At 45.4% G+C, this 22,765-nt stretch overlaps 1 pseudogene; it reads right to left on the reverse strand.

The window, feature by feature from the left end:
- Positions 1-6,509: 6,509 nt before the first annotated feature.
- LOC113926981 lies at positions 6,510-10,493 on the reverse strand (annotated as a pseudogene).
- Positions 10,494-22,765: the final 12,272 nt, after the last annotated feature.

The following is a 22,765-nucleotide window of genomic DNA, read 5'->3' on the forward strand; positions in this document are numbered from 1 at the left end:
GAAGGTATAATAGACATAAATTTAGGGTGACTCGGAAATGTGAGCAGGAGAACTTAATTCAGTCTTGGTTGGGAAGGGAGGTGATATCTGGGAGACCCCCAGGAATTTTCTCAGCCTGGGCCAGTCACCCTCCCCAGTTCTGGATAGAACCTTAAAAAGGGAGTTGCCATTTTTATAAATTAAAACTTTTACTTATTTTTTTTAACATTAAAAAAAAGAGTTTAATGGGGCGCCTGGGTGGCTCAGTCAGTTAAGCATCTGCCTTCGGCTCAGGTCATGATCCCAGGGTCCTGGGGTTGAGCCCCACGTCAGGCTCCCTGCTGAGTGGGGAGCCTGCTTCTCCCTCTCCCTCTGCCCCTCCCTGCCACTCATGCTCTCTCTCTCTCTCTCTCAAATAAATAAAATATTTTAAAAAGTTTATTTACTTATTTAATCTTTACACCCAATGTGGGGCTTGAACTCACAATCCTGAGATCAAGAGTAGCATGCTCTTCCCACTGAGCCAGCCAGGTGTCCCCAAATTTTTACTTCTTAAAACCATGTTTATTTGACGGACACCTGGGTGGCTCAATCAGTTAAGCATCTGACTGGTGATTTCAGCTCAGGTCATGATATGAGTCGTGGGATCAGGCCCCATATGGGGCCTCGCATCTGGCTCCAACTCAGCAAGGAGTCTGCTTGAAATTCTTTCCTTCTGCTCCTCCCCCCACTCACACTTGGCACTACTGTGCGCCGGAGTGCTCATTCTTTCTCTCTCTCTCTGTCTAAAATAAATAAATCTTTTAAAAAAATATTTGATTGCTAGAGAAGATGGTTTTTCTCATATTTATTGATCATTTGTATTTCTTCTTTGGCCCATTTCCCCACTGGGATGTAAAGGTTTTTTTCTTGGTATTTTGAGGGGTTTTTTTTTTTTTTAAGGATTTTATTTATTTATTTGACAGAGAGAGCGTACAAGCAGGGGGAACAGCAGGCAGAGGAAGAGGGAGAAGCAGGCTCCTCGCTGAGCGGGGACCCTGATGTGGGACTTGATCCCAGGACCCCGAGATCAAGACCTGAGCCGAAGGCAGACGCTTAACTCTCTGAGCCACCCAGGAGCCCCTGAGGGTTTTTTTATTCTAAGGATGCCTCTATTCAGTTGTTTTTGTGGCAAATATATTTAGCTAGTTTGCAGTTTGCTTTCAAATCTCATGCAGGGTGGTTTTTAAAAACAGCTTTATTGAGGTTTAATTTACATACTATAAAATAATGCCCATTAGAAATATACAATTCAGTGATTTAAAATAAAATGTATAGTTTGTGTGTACATATGCATGTATGGGTATATGTATGCACATGCACTTACGTATGTCTTTTTTATGCATATGTAATATAGAGTTTGTATATATTTACATATATTCTCATTATGATGTATAAATATATGGCAGCAGAGTATTGTGCAGAATTTTTTTTAAATATACACACACACGTATACACTCATTGTATGTAATCATAGTTTTCTTGTTATTTTTAGGCTTAAACTATGGAGAGATTAAAAAAAAATAACCAGTAAACAAGTTTGTTAACATTCTTTTTGGAACCGTATTTCATAATCAATTATTATTTATGTTGGTGCCTGGAACATGAGAGGAGGCACACAGTTATGGGGAAAAATCGCATTAGGTTTTTTTTTTTTCCCCCACACGGAGAGACCTTAGTCATGAAAAGCAAAGACACAGAGATTTAATGATTTACTCTCACTGTACTCAAGCTGCATGACTTGGTTACCGCACAGCCTGCTGGTATGTGGGAGGATCAGGTGACTTGGAGTCCTTGGTGAGAAGTTGAAGGTGTTATCTGGTTCTGATTTAGGGCAAGATGACCTCTGCCCCATCTTTCAACTTTCCTGTCTGTCCTGACTCCTATGCACAGTATGTCCCACTTTAGAGCATCTTTTTCTTTCTTTTTCCTTTAAGTCTGACTCTTTCTAGAATCCTCTTTGCTCACTGATAACTGTTGGAAAAGAATGACTTCTGGACCACTCCCACTTTTATTTATTTAAAATTTTTTTGGGGGGGGCACCTGGGTGGCAGTTGGTGTGCATCTGCCTTCGGCCTAGGTCATGATCCCCGGGTCCTGGGATTGAGCCCCAAGTCGAGTTGGGCTCCCTGCTCAGCAGGGAGTCTGCTTTTCCCTCTCCCTCTGCCCCTCTCCCTGCTCATGTTCTCTCTCTCAAATAAATAAAAATTCTTTAAAAAAATTAATTTTTTTTTAGTAGGCTCTACACCCAGCATGGGGGTTGAACTCACAACCCCTAGATAAAGAGTTGCATATTCTACCGACTGAGCCAGCCAGGCACCCCTTGACTATATCCACTTTTTTTTTTTTTTTAAGATTTTATTTATTTATTTGACAGAGATAGAGAGAGAGCACAAGTAGGCAGAGAGGCAGGCAGAGGGAGAGGGAGAAGCAGGCTCTCCACCGAGCAGGGAGCCCGATGCGGGACTCGATCCTGGGACTCCAGGATCATGACCTGAGCCGAAGGCAGTCGCTTAAGCAACTGAGCCACCCAGGCACCCGACTATATCCACTTTTAATGGGCATTTCGTCTTAGTTCCTCCCCCTGATGATAAAAACATAATCACCTCTAGTTATGCTCCTTACAGCTGGCTCATCCCTTTCCTGGGATCCAATCTCCTTTTCCCCAATCTTGCCATACCCATGAGACAGTGAGGCCAGAACCCCCAGGTTTGCCTTGTCTCCTGGGCTTTTGCCCTGGGAAGTAGGTGCTGTTATCCTTATTTCTGGTGGAGGGAGCAGAGGCTTAGAGAGGACAGGGGTTTTCCCAGGATCCACGGGTTGAAGCTCTGTAGACATTTGCTGTTCTCATTTCCTGCCCATGCCCTGTTCGGGGGATTCCCCACTTCCTGTCTCTCGGCGAGAGGCAAAGCCTACCTCATGGTTTAGATACTATAGAGCTTGACACTTGTTTTCCCAGCATCACTTGCAGCTAAGGTGTGAACTGTGATCTAGGCTTCACCCACCACACACCCCTTTTCAGGACTTGGACAGCATGGGCTGGAGCCACAAAGAAGCAGGAACCACAGAGAACTCTCCCTGGTGGCTATTGAGGTCCCAAGAGTGGCAGAAACCAGTGCCTGGCCAGCCACCTTTCGGCACTCCGGGACGGAGAGCAACTCTGCTGTAAGTGCTGCATGGAGCCCCGAGGTTCAAACCCTAAGCATCATGGGAGTTTTGGGAGTGAGTGGGGTCTCCATTCTATGGCTGGGCTGGGCATGGAGGGAGTGGATGCTATGGGCTGACATCTTTTTTTTTTAATTTTATTTTATTATGTTAATCACCATACATTACATCATTAGTTTTTGATGTAGAGTTCCATGATTCATTGTTTGCTTATAACACCCAGTGCTCCATGCAATACAGGCCCTCCTTAATACCCATCACCAGGCTAACCCACCCCCCCCACCCCCCTGGGCTGACACCTTTTAATGGGCCATATGGTTTTGGGTAATGAGCATCTTACCGTCAACTTGGATAGACTGAAGATCAGAGAATCTTCCCCCAAATTTCAGGATTGCCTAAATGCCCTGATACCCAAGTATAATCCTGGGAAGGATGCAGGCCTCCCTGCAACTACGATTACATTTTTCCATCCAGATAGGTAAGAGTTCAGAGCTAGATATAATTTGGTGTAGAAAAACAAGGAGGGCGCCTGGGTGGCTCAGATGGTTAAGTGTCTGCCTTCGGCTCAGGTCATGATCCCAGGGTCCTGGGATCGAGTCCCACATCGGGCTCCCTGCTCCTTGGGGGCCTGCTTCTCTCTCTCTCTCTCTCTCTCTCTCTGTCTCTCATGAATAAATAAATAAAATCTTTAAAAAAAAAGAAAAACAAGGAAAGGATTATATCTTGCATCTAAGTATTATGGAGCATAAAATATTAGCTATACCTGGGAAATAATGCACAGGTTTTAATTTTATTTAGATCTCTGTTTGCGTCCATCCTCCTAATCAGAGTCACAGTGACTTGACTATTCAGAACCTCAGATCCTAACCAGGAACCTCAGATCCTGGTCTGGATCTGAAATTTGTGCGTTTGCTCATTCAGATGTCTTCTAGTTCTGTTGAGTGATGTTGAGTCAAAAGGCAGGCTCTGTGAAGAGCAAACAGTTTCCATTCTTCCAGTTCACCCCTGCTTGACCACAACTCTCATGTCAACCCTCTATAGGAATGCAGTGCATGACTGATTGGGAAGATCCCCCAAAACCTAGAGACGTGAGACGGAAGGAAACAAGGATGCTGATGATAATAAGCAAGTGTCTCAAAGGCTACAAATTATATGGAATAAACTCTCAGATCTGGGGTCTCGAGAGCAAGGGGGGAAGTAAAGGAATGAATGCTCTTAGGGAGGCCCAAAGAAGCAGGGACCACAAGGAATTCTCCGTGGTGGCTAAAGTGGTCCTAAGAGTGGCACAAGAGTTTAACTGGGGCCAAAAAACTAATAAACTTTAAAAGTCAGAGAATGCAAATAATTAGATAGTTGTTGCTATAGGAATTGCTGGTCCTTGAATATCTAAAAAGGACCCAAGCCATCACCCCTATTTGGCAGAGGAGAACACTGAGGCCCACAGAGAGGTGAATACATCTCTAGTTAGCGACATCAGGGTGGAAATTTGGTGAGTGCCGGCTTTCTTTCCAGTGTGATTATGCTCTGTTACTGCTGTTCCCAGTTAACCAAATGTTCTAATTACTTGCACTTTTTCACTGATGTCACAAGACCATCAGGTTTGTAGGCAGAGTCTGGAGCATAGGACAGGTGAAATGGACAGTGGAGTTAAAAGAGGATGAACTCTGGAGTCAGAGCTGGATTTGCATTCTTGTCCCAGCCCTTTTCTAGCTATGGTTATGAACCCTAGGCAGTTTACTTAATCTCCCTTATTTAATCCAAAGATAAAGATGATAATTTATACTTCATAGGATTTCATAAGAATTAAATATGTATATGCAGTAATACATGTAAAGTGTCTTGCACATGGTAGGTGATCAATAAACAGAGTGTATTAGTGCTAGTATCATCAGTTCCTGTCCCTAAGTAAGAGTTAATCCATAAGAGAGTACTTTGCTCAGTACCAGATATTAAAGTAGTTTTATCCCTGCTGGTAGGAACCCAAGGTTGGGAAACAATGCGTATTAAGAGAATAAAAAGTGAAACATTAAGTATTTACAAGATTGAAGAGCATAATCAAGGTGGCGATGTACGGATGTTTAGGTTGTGCACCACCCAACACGCGGGTATAGTTTACACAGACTATAATGTGAATGGTGGACCTCTGGATTCGTTCAGTGTACAACCTGAACAGTCATATGTGGTGGCCTTGAGGATAACATATGATTAATGGTTTTCAATGAATAATTGGATGTCTTGCAATAAGGAAAGCAGAAAGCAGTTAAAGGATTTTATGGTTGGAAGGTCCGTTGGAGATTATATGATTCAACTTCCTTATTTTTCAGGTGGGGAAACAGATCCAGAGAGGGAAAGGGACAAGGCATCATCCAGGGCAGAACTGGGACAAGAATCATGTCTCCAGGTTCTTTACTAATTGCCCTTTGTGTTTATGAATAATTTTCTTTGTTGATAGGAGTTATCATGCTGTACCATATCTTAAAACTTCCATAGAGAAAGAAGATTTGTAGCTGCTTTGCTTCTTCTAAATTTTGTCAGGAACAGACTCAGGATGGCTAAGCAGAAATTTATTTAGTTCTGGGTCTTTGCACTTCAGTGTCTTGAAAGTTTTCTCAGGAAACAATCCTTGTTGAGCAATAGCTCGTGAAAGCATCTTGCTTGCTTCTGGTTTTGACTTGGTGTTAGTTGGCAAGCTATGTAGTTTACTAATACACCCAACTAGGTTGTTAGCTTGGTATTAATCTGAGAACAGTGTCTCTGGAGGCCAACTGAACTCCTTTGAAGTTTGCTGACCAGAACTGATAAACTGCTTCAAATTATAATTCAGAATCAAATAGGCAGAAACTTAGTGGGGCCTATGGGACGCTGCTGGAAGCTGATACTGGGCAGTAAGTGCCTTGGGCTTCCAGTTAATAGCCAGCTATGCATTGCCAATTCATTTTCCCTTTCCTCCGCAGCCAGGTGTCAGCCAGGAAATGGATATGTGGGAAGCAATATGCCAGTCGGTGCTGCAGGGATGCCAGGAAGGCTAGTTGGTCTTTGTCAGTGGCATAGGCTAGCGGAGTTCTGAGGATAGAAAAGAATCGCGAGGCTGGTTGAAGCTGGTGCTTTTAGGAGAGGGCTAGTGGAGGAATTGAACCTCAGCCATGACTTGGAAATTAGGTAGGCTCGCAGCAGAGGAGGGAGTGCAGAAGAGATGGGGAATGTATTTGGGGTGGGAGGAATGACAGGCTTCAAAGTTGGAGGGAGAAACATTCAAGATGCATTTGGGAAATAAAATATGAGTTGATCCAAATGGAGTATTGGGAAATCATGAAAGGAAGTTTGGTCTAGCTTGGCAGGTCCTTAAACTCTAAGCTGTGGGGTTTTGACTGCTCCTCTAAAAGTTTTCTCTGCAGCTCTTTCAAAAGGATGGTCCTCATTGTCCACTTCTGCAACACCTGGGGGCAGGAGGTGGGTTAGGAGACCTCCTTCCTTCCAGTGCTACTTCTGAACCATTTCTAGCACGAAGGCCTTGTTCCTACAACTATTGTATCGCCCAATAGGCTCATCCCTGCCCCGTCCTCTCCCAACTTCCTGGTGCTCTCCTCTCACTCACTGAGGATTTTTTTGGAGCTGGTATCATTAAGAATGTAGGCTTTAGGAGTCACGTATTCCTGGGCCCCAGCCTCAGGGGTGCCACTATGTGGCTACGTGATCTTGGGCAACTTAGTATCTGGGCTTCAATTTTCTTAGGTGTACAATGGGATAGTAATAGCAACCATCTTGTAGAGTGGTTATTGGCACCCAACACTCATTCAGCTAGGAAGTAAACAGCCTAAAATAATTATAAACTGATGTGTATTCTGTGAAGGGCTTGAGGTAGAGAATAAGGAGGGGCTATGTTGGGGAGGGAGTCTGGGAGGGAGGTTCCACTTAAGCTGAGACCCGAAGGAAGAGAAGAAAGACTCTGTGGGATACAGATATACGGGGGCACTCAGCACAGCGTTGGCCCACGGTGAGCACTCAGAAAATGTTAGTGATTATTATTAGGGTCAGTGTTGCTGTGTTCCGCACCTGGCTCTCGACCTTCCTCTGAGTCTTTAGTGTCCATGCAGATGACCCATTCCAAATCCACCCTGTTAGTTCCTTTTTCTTTCTTTTTAAGATTTATTTATTTATTTTAGAGAGAGAGCACGCGAGAGTGTGAGTCGGGGGGGGGGGCAGAGGGGGAGGGAGACGTGGGCCTTGACCCCAGGACCCTGAGATCATGACCTGAGCCTAAATCAAGAGTCAGACACTTAACCAGCTGAGCCACCCAGGCGCCCCTGTTCCTTTTTCTTCTCCCCACTTTCCTGAACTTTATTAAAGAAAAAGCAATAATGGTAAATCACTAGAACATCATCAATCTTCTGGATCCCTCCCTCGAAAGTGTGGCATTTGATTTCCAGACACATGCCAGAGCGTACGTGGTTCCCAGTTGTACAAAGTAGGTGAGAAGCTGAAATCCTACAATGTTTATCCTCCAACTCTCCCCAAGTCTCCCCAGTCTTGGTCTGTCCCCCCCGCCCCTGTCCTTGGTCTGTCTTTGGATCAGCAAGTATCACCTGAGCAGCTGCTATGACTTCATGCATTTTGTCTATAGCTCTCTGAGCTCCTCTTATGTGTGGCAATAGCAGAATTTGAGCCACTTCATTAAGAACTGCATCTCCTGTTCTGAGATATTCTTGACTAAGGCACCAGGCAAAGACCTCTTTTGTTTGATTTGCATTGGCAAGTGCATCCTGCCTCCAGGAGCTCTTGGACAAAAATGCAAATTGCCTTTAAGCATTACCAGGTCCTCACCATGACTTCCTGAAGAAGGTTAGCCAAAACCATCACATCAGCCTTAAAACCAGGGTTCTTTACATCCAGGCTGATAGATGGCTCCGCATTTTTAGTTGCATCGTCAATATGTTTTGCATTATCTGGTACCAAGTCCTTGTAGTTTTCAGCATTATCTCCATACTCAAGTCTAACAGCTAAACCAGGTAGATAGTCTGTTGCTTCTTGGCCATCTTGAATCTTGAGAGGACAGTTAACATCTCTGGGATACTTTTCAAAGAAACTGGACCCATCATTGCTGTGGATGTACTTCTGTCTTCAGTCTTGTAGAGTCTGATTTCCTGTGAGCTAAATAATAAAGCTAAATAATAAAGTCTTTGAGTTAAATAATAAAGTTTCTAAATTATGTGTCATCTTTGCTGCAATTAAAGCTGGCATGGTTGTGACATGGTTGTGACACGGTCCTAGGTTCTCCCTCTGGTCCCCTGGGCTTCTGCGGGGGGTGGAGAGGTGAGGAGGAGTGGGTAGCATAGGCAGCCAGCGATGTGGCAAGGGTGGCCTGTTAGTTCTTTGACCTCCTCAATTCCAGTGGCTTTCACCTCTGCTCCACCTGAGGTACCCACTGCCATGGCCACACCCTGGGCCTTGCATCACCCAGGACTCTTAACTCTGGAAAGACACACAACTCCCTCTCCCCCTTCCCCATTTTCCCACCCACTTGTTCCCATTAGACCCGTTCTTCAAATTTGTTTAAAACTAAAACTACAGCTGCCCGCCATCTGGCCTCTCTGTTCTCTAAGTTCCTCTTTGCCTCATTACCCTGTCACACCTGCTTGCTCTTGGTGTTTGGTGCTATAACAAGGTCATGATCTCTCTCAGCTGGGTCTTCAGTGTTGCCTGGTGATCTTTCTGTGGTTTCCTGGTCAGCTTTCTCTTTTACACTTTAATCCGCCCTTCATTATATAGAATAGAAGGGGATCTAGAACCTTTCATGTGTTGATGTCTTAATGGTCTCCCAATCCATATCTGTGTAGCCTTGGATTCTTTGACCATCTGGCGGCACACCAATTCCCCCTGTGCTTTCACTGCCCAGCCAGCACCTCTGTCTCTCCTGAGGACTGCCCTCGGGCTGCCTGCAGCCCTTTGCTGCAGAGAACTAGAAGTGGCTGGGAATTTAACCCCACCCCCACTTCCAAAGGGCAGCCCTTAACCTCTGACGGGTGGCTTGGGATCATAGCTAGGTACTCCAGCAAACTTACCCTCAGACTGGGACAACGCTAAGGTGTAAGAGCTCCCCTGTGGGGTGAGCCCACGTCAGGTTACCCTTCAGTATCCTTTGCTGTCATTGCATTCTTGCTCCGCCCTTTCCTTCCTGCTCCTTCTTCCCCCTTCCCTACAGGTTATTCCTGGGAATGCTTCCTAGTAAATCCCTGCACAGGCATCCTCATCTCAGATGGCTTCTGGGGAATCCAGTCTCAGACAATCCACCCCCAGCTTTTCCTCCTCTTGTCACAAAGGAAGAGATGGTTTCTCTTCACTATGTCCCCCAGATATTGGTCCTCCCTTGCCTTCCTGCTCTATGCTCTTGCATTGTCACAATCTATTGTTAGTTTCCTAGGGCTGCTGTAACAAAACACCAGACTGAGTGGCTCAAACAACAGAAATTTGTTGTCTCATATTCTGGAAGCTCGAAGTCTAAGATCAAGGGGTTGATTCCTCCTGAGGGCTGTGAGGAAAAATCTGTTCTATCCTTCTCTCCTAGCTTCTGGTGGTTTGCTGGCAATCTCTGTTGTTCCTTGGCTTGTAGATCTCTGCCTTCATTTTATATGGCCTTCTTCCTGTGTCGAAATTTCCCCTTTCTATAATGTCACCAGTCATATTAGATTAGGGCCACCCTGATGATCTCATTTTAACTTGATTACCTCTGGAAAGACCCTATCTTCAAATAAGGACACATTTGTAAGGAGGTACTAGAGGTTAGGACAGCAACATGTGAATATGGGGGGCAGGGGACACAATTGAACCCGTAACACCATCTCTATGCTCCCTCACTCTCCTGAACTACAGATATGCATGTTTATCATCTGTGAGATTGCTCCATTTGAGTGCCCCACATAAACCTTGTTTTAGACACTTTGTTTTCTGGCTTCTTAGCACTTTTTACTGTTTGGGGAATTTCCAACCCCATGAATCCCATTTACCAAGGAACCCAGAAAGGTATTTCCCAGTGTCTTTTGTGGTCAGGCTTCAGGACTGTGAACTATTCTGTGCCAGTGAGACCCAGCCATGTGAGACTTTGATTCAGGAGGGAGCAATCTGAGGAAGGAGGCTTGGAGTGGATGCCTTTTTCCTGGCAAGGGTGGTGGCAGAGGTGAATGGCTTTCAGAGATGTGGTAGTTGCAAGTTGACTTGAGTTCTTGACATAGAAGGGACAGCTTTACTGGCACAGTGGTGGTTGGACTCAAGCAGAGATGCCGGCCGCAGCGCCAATGATGGCGCAAGGGCATCATGGCGGTGACAGAAGCAGCAGTTTCTTCCTGAGGCCAGGGTTTTGGTTTTAGGTATTTTTCTTGGAAGCTTAATCTGGAACCAAATTTTGGTTTGGTTCCAGATTAATTTTGGGCTCTTGATGTCATTTTAACGCTTTCATTTTCTGCTTAATCAGCCAGAGTCAGTTTCTGTTGCATACAGTAGGGAATCCCTAGATTTTAGTATTTTAAGGTAGTTTCTGGAAATTCCAGACCCTGAGTTGTAGAATTGACTGACTTAGAGGAGGCAGGGTAGTAGTTAATGCGGTCCTAACCACTGCAGACAGGAAAGCTGGGGACCCTTGTTAGTGGCATTTAGTCAAACGATTTTCTGCTATACATTGGGACAGAGTCATGACAATCAAAAGTAGAGGAACTGGTAGAAAAAAAATTAGAAAGTGTCTGTGTACTGGTGATTTCTTGTCCCTTTTAGCAAAGTCCTCCAAAAGAGGGTCAGGCCTTTCAAGAGGACTTTCTGTAAGAAGTACCTGTCAGTTCAAGAAAGTAAGTCTACCAGCAAGGAGGGCATTAAGGGCATTTCCTTCCCTCCCCCAACCCTCCCCCACCTATTATTTTGGATTGTCTCAAGACAAGGACCTTTAAATTGAGAATACAGAGGTAAAAATCAGCAGTGCCTCTGGCTGGCTCAGGGGATATAGCATCTGACTCTTGATCTCAGGGTTGTGAGTTTGAGCCCCACATTGGGTGTGGAACCTACCTAAAAAAATAAATAAATAAAATAAAAATCAGGTCTGGAGCCCTAAAGGCTCTGTAGGGGAGACGAAGCTTTACCCCTTTTACCCAGTTTCCGACTGGAGCTGAGAATTAAATTGACCAAGATAGATGAACAAGAAAAGCACACGGTTGTTTACGTGGACACAGGAGCCCCCAGAAGAAAATGAAGATCCAAAAAGCAGAAAGTCCTGTAATGGAAAAACCTGAGGGTCTTCTCCTTTGCTTTCACAGAGAATACTTCTGACACCTCTGGTCAAGAATGTGTGGGGTTTTTTCCAACACCAAGCAATTCTGTGACACGAGCTGGGTATCCTACAATTTAACTCACTTTTGATACTATCTCCCTAGAGATAGTGTCAGATCCCACAAGTTAAGAGTTGAGTCCCAAGAGACTACCCCCCACTTCAAATGCCACTCAAAAGTATAGGTCCCCAAGTCACCCACATCTTCTGACTTGGCTACAGATTGGATGTTTCCATGAATTCTTCCCCCTTGGATTTGATTATTTGCTAGAAGAGCTCACAGAAGTTAAGGAAACACTTACCAATTTATTAAAGGATATGATAAAGGATACAGGTGAACAGCCAGATGAAAAGAGTCTGGGGTCTGGGAGGGTCCTGAGCACAGGAGCTTCTGTTCCAGTGGAGGTGGGGAGTGTCACCCTCCCTGTATGTGGATGTGTTCACCCACCTGGAAGCTCTCCAAACCCTGTGCTATCGGGGTCTTATGGAGTCTTTTTCACATGGGCATGATCAGTTATTAACTCCATTTCCAGCCCCTCTCCTCTATCTGGAGAAGTGGTGGTGGGGGTGGGTGGCTGCAAATTCTAAGCTTTGAATGATGGCTTGGCCTTTTTCGTGAGCAGCCCCTATCCAGAACCATAGGGAGCTCACTTAGAGTCCCTTCAATAAAACAAAAGATGCTCCCAGCGCTCTTCTCACTTAGGAATTTACAAGGGTTTCAGGAGCCCTGTGTCAGGGATTGGGGACAAAGACCAAATATGAATTTCTTATAAATCACAGTATCACGAGGCTCCACTCTCTGCCTCAGGCCACCACACTCATTTGCTACAAGACCACTGAAGTGGTCTCCCAGCTTCCAGTGTTGCTTCCTTTCCATTCATTCTCCATATAACAACCTGAATGAGCTTTCTTAAAGCTCAAATTACTGCCCTTAAAGATAAATTCTGAACTCTTCTACCTGATACCGAAGGCCCTACACAACGTTCCAGCATCGACTCGCACCATGCTTTCCAGCTACTCTTGATGACTTGCAACTCCCCAATGTTCCTACAGTGTTCGACCTCTGGACCTAATTCCCATTAGATATCCCTTCTCCCAAGCCATGCTCAGCTCTCCAACTTGAATAGTGCCCCTGCTGTATGCCGTCTTAAATCCTGGTTCCTACCCCTTCAGAGCCCAGATTCTATTTATTATGATGCATGCCTGCTTGTCTGTCTGCCTCCCTCACCTGTAAGCTCCCGGGGGGCAGACTAGGTCTTCTTCAGCATGATAGCATCAGTGTCTAGCAGTGACTGACCCATTTCAGGTGCTCAGCACATTGGGCTGAAGGCAACAGACGGCTGACTGCTTTAATTGCTCTTCCCCCAGGTTTCAGATTTTGAAAGATTTTCACCACTAGACACAATTTATTTATTACGTTAACTTGTTTGGGCTTCTCAGGGAATTAATGAATGGTTTTCTTTTCTTTTTTAAAAGGATTTTATTTATTTATGTATTTATTTGAGAGACACTGAGAGTGTGCACATGAGCAGGGGGGAGGGGCAGAGGCAGAGGGAGAAGCAGGCTCCCCACTGAGCAGGGAGCCCAACACAGGGCTCCATCCCAGGACCCCGGGATCATGACCTGAGACGAAGGCAGATGCTTAACCGATTGAGCCACCCAGGTGTCCCCCCGCTTTTTTAAAAATTACTGAAAATTGCTTGATGAATTGCCACGCTGTCCTGGTTTTTTTGATCTACTCAATCTCCCTACATTTAACTGATAAAGAAATTGAGGTCAAGAGAAATGAAATGACTTTGTAAGGCTTACAGGGAGTTAGTAATGACCCGAAGCTAAAACTCAAGTTTTCAGACTCCTTTTACAATAGCTGAGTCAGCTGCGTGTTGGTGCCATGTTTCACAACTGGCTCTCTAGAAGGGGGGGGGAAACCTTGATTTGTAGCATTTGTCAGTTTCTGGGGTGTAAAGACTTTCACCTTGGCTAATTTCAAGCTACCTTCGTGAAGTTGTGGAACATGAAAAGTTGGTTCCAGCAGGCTTCAAATTCCATGCTTTCTGCTTTTTCTTACAGGTTTGTAGTGAGGGAGGCTCCAGCCCCTCAGAAATTAGCTGTTGCCAGAACACGCTAAATGCTGGCAATGAAATGATGCACAAGGCTATAAATAAAAATAAAGGATCCCAAAGGAATGACCTGCTGAAATATGACAAGATGGAAAACTCGTATGAAGAGAGAGTGCTGTTCATTGTCATGTGTTGGAACCCAAAGCCAGTGATAACCTCCCCAAAGAGGAGTTAATGAACCAGAAATACAAGTCCCTTGCAGCTCCTCTCTGTCTCTTTTCTGACTTATCGTAGGCAAAAATAATTCTTCCTTCCTAGGAGTTCCTGTATATCTCTACTCAGTAGCTTTTTTATTTTTAGAATTGTCTACAAAATATATCCAAACTCCCTAGCTTGGCAGAGAGACCTTTTACCAAGTGAAGTTTCAAAGAAGGTGGGGTGGGTTGTAGGAAGAACACAGGCTTTGGGGCTTGAGCAACTCTGGCTTCAATTCCTGCCCCACTGCCTAGTGCTGTGAGGTGTCAGGCTGGTGTCATAGCCTCTCGGCCTCAATTTCTTCCTTCTTAGATACCTTCCTGGTAAGGTTGACACAAGGGTAAAACAACATAAGACACGTCAGGTGCCTAACTCGCCATCTGGCACGTGTTATGGATACGAGAAATACCTATTCTCTTTTTTTACAGGTGAAACATTGTCTGCCTGTTCAAATCGTCTTTATGTTTTTAAGAGCTTGCTTTCCTAAGAATGGATTAGTTCATTCACTCAGTTTCCTAACAAATACTTGGAGGCAGGACCCAATCTCTGGTTCCATTGTCTTTACCAATGAGTGGTTTTGCAGAACTAGGACACAGGTACGCTCTTGGGCTCAGGGTTTGGGGAGGCAAGGTAAGATCCAGTGAAAGGTGTTTTTAAATAAGGACCAAAGTGCTAAGGGGTAATAATGAGAAGCCTCTTCATGATTATATCTCACCAAAAGAAAGCTATAACTGTGAATCACCCACTAAGGGCTGGGTTCTTGACCTACAGTCTTAAACCCTTTAACCTTCACATGAACCCCATGGGGGTAGAATTATCCCCATTTTGCTGAGGAGAAAATGCATTTTCAGAGAAGTCCACACATTCACCCTGTAATATTCCTTGTGCACCTCCCATGTGCCAGGCACTGTTCTAGGCAATGGAGATGCCACAAACAAAAATTCCCCACCCTCATGGAGCTGACATTAACAAGGAAACAAACCAGATAAATAAGTAAACCATGCTATGTCAGGTGGTGCTTAGTGCCCTGGAGAAAAATAAAGCAGAGCAGGAGTTCGGGGTGGAGGGGAGGCTGCAATTTGATTTAAGGAGATCAGGGAAGGTCTCATGGAGAAGGTGAGCCGAGGAGGAGTCGGGGAGGGAGTGGGCCATGTGGTTAACTAGTTCAGAAACTTGCTGTGATCATGACCTAGAGCACCAGAATCACTGTTGTCAGGCTCAGAAGCCAGTGCTCTTATTTATCAGGTCTCTTTTTCAAGAAACAGTACTGCTGTCCTGCAATCAGCGTGTGTGTGTGTGTGTGTGTGTGTGTGTGTGTGTCTGCATGTGCACACGCGCGCATGTATGTATGAATGTGTTACATTTCCCTGGGCTGATCCTATTGGGACCCAGTATTCCCTACTGACACCTTCTAGAGGCTGAGGCCTCCCAAAGTTGATTTTCATGGAAACTTGGCAACTGCCTAGTTGCCCTGCCCCAGCCCTGCACCACATTCCTATGGCTTTATTTGTGTGCCTTGGAGTCCTGCCAGGGCTGGGCCTGGGACAGGTTGCCATGGCAATCTCCCACTCTTTCCAGATAGGACTTCTCAAGGATGTTGCCCTTGGGCCTGAAATAGTTCGGGCCTGCTCTCAGCCCACAGCATGATGAACTTTGGCATGGTGAACTGAATTAGGAAACTGGACCCTAGGTGACAAAGCCTTCTGGGGAGCGTGCTGCAGGGCCTCCCAGATTTAGAATCAAGGAAGGCTTTCCTTAGGTTACTGGGACAGCTCCTTCTTCCTGCGGTTACATTCCAGTTATTACATTCAGAGCCTGCCACTGAGAGCCCTGCTGAAACAACCTTTTTTAAGAGCTCAACCTCACTGAGTACGGTTTACATGTGACAAAATGCACCCATTTCAAGTGTACAGTTTGATGGGTTTTAATAATGTTTATACGTGGGGAATAGCCACTACGATCAAGTTATGAAACTTTTCCATCAACCTCCGAAGTCTCTTCCTGCTGACTTGCAGTTACTCTCCCTCCCCCAGACCCCCTCCCCCACCTCTGGTCCCCGGCCGCTGCTGATCCCTTGTCTGTCACCTCAGATTGGTTTTGCCTTTTCTAGAAGTTCATATAAATGAACTCATCTAGCATGTACACTTTGGTGGTGGCCTTCTTTTCTCTGCATGATGTTTTTCTTTCTTTTTTATTGTTATGTTAATCACCATACATTACATCATTAGTTTTTGATGTAGTGTTCAATGATTCATTGTTTGTGCATAAAACACAGTGCTCCACGCAGAACGTGCCCTCTTTAATACCCATCACCAGGCTAACCCACCCCCCCACCCCCCTCCCCTCTAGAACCCTCAGTTTGTTTTTCAGAGTCCATCGTCTCTCATGGTTCGTCTCCCCCTCCGATTTACTCCCCTTCATTCTTCCCCTCCTGCTATCTTCTTCTTTTTTTTTTTCTTAACATATATTGCATTATTTGTTTCAGAGGTACAGATCTGTGATTCAACAGTCTTCTGCATGATGTTTTTAAGATTCATCTGAGTGGCGGGCGCCTGGGTGGCTCAGTCATTAAGCGTCTGCCTTCTGCTCAGGTCATGATCCCGGGGTCCTGGGATCGAGTCCCACATCGGGCTCCCTGCTCAGTGGGAAGCCTGCTTCTCCCTCTCCCACTCCCCCTGCTTGTGTTCCTGCTCTCGCTGTCTCTCTCTGTCAAATAAATAATAAATAAATAAAATCTTTAAAAAAAAAAAGATTCATCTGAATCTTCTCGGACTGGCCCTTCATTCCTTTCCATTGCTAGTTCCATTGTGTGGAGTGACTGTAGTTTGTCCCTTCTCTTGTTGATAGGCATTCAGGTTGTTCTCAGATTTTGGTTACCACAAATCAATTTGCTATGTACATTTGTATATAAGTCTTTGTGTGAACATATCCTCTCATTTCTCTTGGGTAATACTCCGAGTGGAATGGCTGGGTCACATGGTGGTAGATGCATGCTTCATTAAAAAGTTTCCAAACCACATGTTTGGAGGTAGACCTGGGGGCAGTTGGGTTTTGCTGCCAGGGACTGGAACAATCTGTGGCTTCTGAATAGAGTGTAGAAGGGTTTCCAAGGCAGCAAGAAGGGAGAGTGGGTCCTTTACCCTACCTGCTTATTTAGGGAAGTCCATGAACACCTACTGGTAGGTAGCTGAGAACAGGGTAAGAGTCAGGTAGGAAAGTGGCCAAGAAGTAATGTCTGAATTACTACATCCCACCCAGTGGGATGACTGGGTGAAGGGGGATGGTGGGGACTTTAGAAATACGTGGTAGAGGGAGGGGGGCTCAAGGTCACATACACCAAAATCTCAGCACCAAGTCTGGTTTTCAGTGATCAACAGTTCTCTTTACGGCAGCTTGCTTTACTGTCCCATTTTCCACTTTGATCTATCAGTTACTGTCCAGGAGAAAGGAAGGCGAAAAGCGCAACCCCATGCATTTGCCACTCTGTGCTGGGTGCTTGACATACTTATCTCATTTAATCCTCTCAATGACTTGGTAGGATCCGTGTTCTTCCTCTAGTTTTTGAGACCAGAGGTATTTCAATAATTGGTTATAGAGAATCCTCCAAGGAGGGTGCCAGGTGGAGTCACTGTTATTCAGAGCAAAGGGATAGCCGGATCTGGGGGTAAGGCTTGGGGGGTATCAGTAGCTGAGAGGATGGAGAGAGGCTGAGAGATGAGACAGAGAGATAGAGAGAGAGATAGAGATAGAGACAGAGATAGAGACAGAGAGAGAGAGAGAGAGAGAGAGAGAGAGAGAGAGAGTGACAGAGATAGAGACAGAGAAAGACAGAGCAGAGAGAGGAAAAACTGTGGCCACTGCCAAAGGGGAGAAATTTGAGGAAAGAGCTGAAGGCCAGCATAACATGCTACCCCAATATATGACTGTGGGAGTTCAGGACCTGGCACCCCCAACTATGCTGCCTTGGCATAGTGATTATTTTGAACTATAGGCACTTGAAAAACAGCAAATGCAGGGAAAGGCTTTCTCTGAACTTCCCTTATCTGCCAAAATATAAGTCTTCCAAAAGGAACTCAATTGTCATAGATCCCTTCCCTGGGAGCTTCATCAGCCAGAGAAGATGAACTGGACTCTTATCACAGGAGAGGAGACTAGAAGTGACACCACACTTGGAAAGCTATGACATCTCCCTGTATCCCTCTAAGGGCCCATTCAGCTTTCCTGAAAATCACTCACTCTCCTCTAAGAGGCCTACATCCCCTCTCCCCTTTCCCTATTAAGATGGTATTTAATCCTGAAGTCTAAAGCTAACTCTTTGGTGGCTTTTTTCTCTTGTTAATCTTTCATTTAGCGATCTCAGCCAAGAGCTCAGAAGTGTAAAGGGAAAATTATTTTTCCTCCCCTACAAAGCCAAGATTTTTGGGAAGTTTTCTATATGATATGCACTGTGATTTCCTCCTCCAAACTTTAAGGAAAAACACGCATTATTCATCTTTGCCTTTGCAGTTAGATGTGTGTGTGTGTGTGTGTGTGTGTGTGTGTGTGTGTGTGTACATGCGCTCATATTTTAATGTGATTATGTGTGAGATTGACTTTAAGTCTTGGGTAGGTCCAAGGAAGCTTAGTTACATTTGAGTTACATGTAAATGGAGAAACAGTGAATAATTGATTTGAGAGAGAATAATTTGCCCAAGATCCCACAATCTGGATCCAGATTTTTAAAATTTTTAATTGATTTTTTATTTATCTGTTTTTTAAGAGAGAGAGTGAATGAGAGCAGGGTGGGAGGTGGAAGAGGGAGAGAAACTCAAGCAGACTTCCTGCTGAGCACAGAGCCCAACACAGAGCTTGATCTCATAACCCTGAGACCATGACCTGAGCCAAATTCAAGAATTGGACACTTGGCTGACTGAGCTACCCAGGTGCCCTGAGATTATTTTTAAAAAAGGATTTTATTTTAAACAGTTTTTATAAGTAAATTTTATGCCCAATGTGGGGTTCAAACCCACATTGAGATCAAGAGTCACATGTTCTACTGACTGAGCCGACCAGATGCCCCTGGATCCAGATTTGAACTCAGTTTTCTGAGTTCAGTGTGTTTTCATTGCTCAGTCCTACTGAAGTTCTAGGAACTTGCCTTGGATGCCAGGATAAGACATCACCTTTTGTTTTGTAAATTCCAACTTTTTCAACGATTCCATCTGCAGATGGATGCCTGGTCCACATAACTTGTGATGGACACCAGAATATGTAATCCTAAAATATGCCTCTTTAACATAAGAATTATTTTGAGCTGAAGGCAATTAAGAAAATGGAAATGCAGGAAAAGGTCTCTATACCTTCCCCCTTTCTGCCTAAAGACAGAATATAAGTTTTCCTTTACTTTAGACTCTTACCAGCCCAGAGATGGCACCAGAGGAATCTGCAAACAAACCTTACTCCATTAATTTCCCTCATTTATTTATCTTCACACAGTTTGCTACCCTTGGAAGCCTGAAACCACTTTTCTGTGTCCTGCCATTTCTCTAGAAATCCTTTGTTCTTTGTTGAAGATGCTACATAAGCCTGAGTTCTAAGCAAACTCTTCGAGTTACTGAGCCCTGAGTTTCTCCCATGTACACCTGAGATACGCATGTTCATAAAGTTCTGTTTGTTTTTCTCTTGTTAATCTGTCTTTTGTTCCAGAGTCCTAGCTGAGAACTTGAGATGGCAGAGGAAAAACGTTTTCTGGACTATACCTGAATCTGAAATCCACACATGTGGCATCTGAATCACAGAAGCACAAAATAGTATTTGCCTGCAGAAGTCTGTTTAAGAAGCTCACATCCCTGAGGCCTGATTGCTCGCTCTGTCCACATGTTGAGCCCCCGCTAAAAATGGTACTAGTTTTGTAATTTGCACTGTATCAGGAGAATGCCATTCGAGCAAAAGAAGGTGAAGATCTAGAGCTTCAGAACTAGAAGTGGCCCTGAGATAATTTAGCCTGATTCCCTCATTTTGGAATGAAGATCTGAAGCCCAGAGAGGGAAGTGCCACCCCCGCCCTCTGCCCCGACTCTCAGGCCCTGAGTCTTGCTCAGCTAGAATTTACCCATTTTTTAGTCTCCCCTGTGAACTTTTTCAGTATGTCTCGGTGTGCTCATTTCCTTCCCTGTCCCATGGCTTCTTTTGCCTGCCCCCCCACCCCCCAAATCACTATCATAGTGTCTGCATGGCTCCACTGGTCTGCTTGCATGTTGTCACACTCAAGGTGGGAACTTCCTGAAGGCAGGGACAATGTCTAGCTAATTTTTGGACCCTAATGCCTAGCACAGTACCTGGTACATAGACAAGTTGTACTCAGTGAATTTCCTTTTATTTAAATGTAATGCACATTTGTAAACACCCAAACCTATGGAAGGTGTCTTTTCTTCTCCAACAGCCCCTTTCTCCAAACACTGTTCAGTCTCTTGTGTGATCTTCCAGACATTTTCTCTGCATATACTCAGAATACATAGGTATACACATCTTTAAAAATAGAAGGCTCATGCTATAGAAATGATTGTGTTTTTTATTTCTTTTTACCAATAAATGTTTTGTCCAAATGAACTTTATCAGCTACCTATTGCTGTGTAATGAACCACTCTCAAGCTTTGTGTCTTATAACAACCATCATTTTATTGGCTCAGGCTTCTGTGGGTCAGCTATGTGGGCCAGGGTGGGGTGCTTCTCCTGCTGGTCTTGGCTGGGATCGCTCTACAACTGCAGTCAGCTGGTGGGTTGCTTGGGGCCTCAGTGAGGATGAGTCCCTGCTCCTTGTGGTTTTATCTTCAAATAGGCTGCCTGGGTTTCTTAGGATGGTAGGCTTGGGTCCTCTGAGGCCTGCTCCTTTCCCTGGCTCTGCTCAGAAGGGAGCTCAAGGACCTTCAGGGGCAGATCCTGGAGCTTATGCAGTTCTGGGGGCCCTCTCAAGAAAATAAAATATTACTACTATAAAATCAGGTGTAGGGCCTTGGAAGTCAGGGGCCCAGAGCTTGAGTTTCATGAGCCCCCTAGGGCATCCACTTCTGGTCTTCTCTGCTTTTGCGCCCTCAGTGAGCCTTTATGGGATTCCATTGTTATTCCCGTTCTTGGGAAGGGACCAGGGACTGAGGGTGGCAGGGAGAAGGGCCCCTTCTCAGTGCCATATCAACACTAAGCTTCCCTGCTCTCCTTGCAATCCTGGGACTGGAAAAACTGCTCCCACTTTATTGTACGTTCTTCGGAATTTATTAAGACATAAATTTTATGGGCTGAATCTTTCATGACTTAGATTTTAAAATTCAGCTTCCTCCTTCCCTTGTCCTCCTCCCCCTGTTTTTTTCCCCCCTCAAATATGGCCTTGGCCATGAATTTCAAGGTCTATTTTGAAACTCAAAAGCTAAGAATGGATTCTTTGTTCTGCTACACCCTCCATCACTTCCCAGAGGGAGAGTTTCAGATGCCCTAGCTTCGTCTTGATGAGGGGAAGGATTAAAAGATAAAATCCACATCGGATTACATTGTAAAATAGAAAAAAAAATAGTACCTGCTGTGTGGTTAGAGCTGTTTATCTACATAAGCCTGGGGGAAATAATTTGAACTTTGCTTTTACTTGGGATAGAATTTATTTGAGCATATTTGGTGGGGGTGGGGTGGGGTGGAGTGGTAGTGGGGTGGATGGATCCTCTTAAACCCAGCTGTAGGTGGATTATGGTCCAGGGAGAGAGGCGACAATGGGGAAGAAGGAATCCGGCCCCCTCTGAGATCAGGCATGGGGCCTTGGGTGGGATGTGAGCCGTGGCTTTCTGCCCAGGGTGAGGCTGTGGCTGGAACCCGTTGGTGGTGGCTCCTGGTTACACTGGGCAAGGAGAGTGCTCTGGGTGGAAAAGCTGAGAGGGTTGTAGCAACAGGAGACCAAGGCACAGAGAAAGTGGAGTTCTTCCCCTGCCAGCAGCGGACAGGCAATAGCAGAGACAGATAAGTGGCCATCGGTGGTGGTGTTGGCAGCTTGTGGGCAGGAACAGAGGTTGGAGGCAGGTAGGCAAGTAGCAAAGGCAAGCCCATTAGTCACTAGCTTAAGGTGGAGGATCAGGGTGATGGGTAGTGAGAACTGCAAGAAGTTTCGGATATGATGACTCTGTCCCAACCCCCACACTAAGGAACCTGACCAACCCTAGCAGGGCTTCTAGAAGCCTATGGAGGAGTCTCTGGGTTGACCCAGCCCCCTTTTGAGGTCCTGTCTGGAAAAACTCAGGGCTGTCAAAAGAACTCACTGTGTTCTAGCCACAACCTGGCATAGACTCTGACCTCTCTTTCTTAGGCCATTTACTAAAAGGGGCTTGGAATTCCTTCTTCTGTCCTTTTGAGATGTAGTAAGTATCTCCTACAAGTCAGGAGTGGCTTTCCCAAGGTCCTAAGAGCCATTCCTTTGAAGAGTAATTGTCGGGAAGGATCATCTCCCAGTCTCTCCCCTCCCTCCTCCCTCAACTTTCCTTTAAAACACCCAGTCACCTCTGCACAAATTGGAACAGAGCCCCGCAATTTTCCCAACTGTCAGTAGTTACGGAATAGAATCCGTTTTTGCCGCTCTCACTCATGTCCAGCTTTGTTTGACAGTTGCTAAGGAGGTGGCAACGGCTTCTGGGAACTCAGAGCAGCAGACCAGATGCGGGGCAATCAGAGCTGAGCTGGGTGGCCAAGTCAGTGTGAGTGACGGTGGTAGCACCAGAGAGGTGGCCATGGGGCAGGAGTGGTTTGGGCAGTGTTGGCAGTTACATTAGAGGTCATTCCAACGGTACGCGGGGGCTTTGGTCCAAGAGGGGCCGAAAGATGTGTAGTTGGAGCGGGTTGGCGTGGGCAGAAGACATGGGAGATGCCCCCTGGCAGCCCTTGGAGAGATCCAGTAGGGGGCCAGGAGCCCCAGAGAGGAGGCAGCCGGCATCCTGCCCTTCCACACGTGTTAG

Source organism: Zalophus californianus, chromosome 4 (assembly GCF_009762305.2).
Source record: "Zalophus californianus isolate mZalCal1 chromosome 4, mZalCal1.pri.v2, whole genome shotgun sequence".
Lineage (NCBI taxonomy): Eukaryota > Metazoa > Chordata > Mammalia > Carnivora > Otariidae > Zalophus > Zalophus californianus.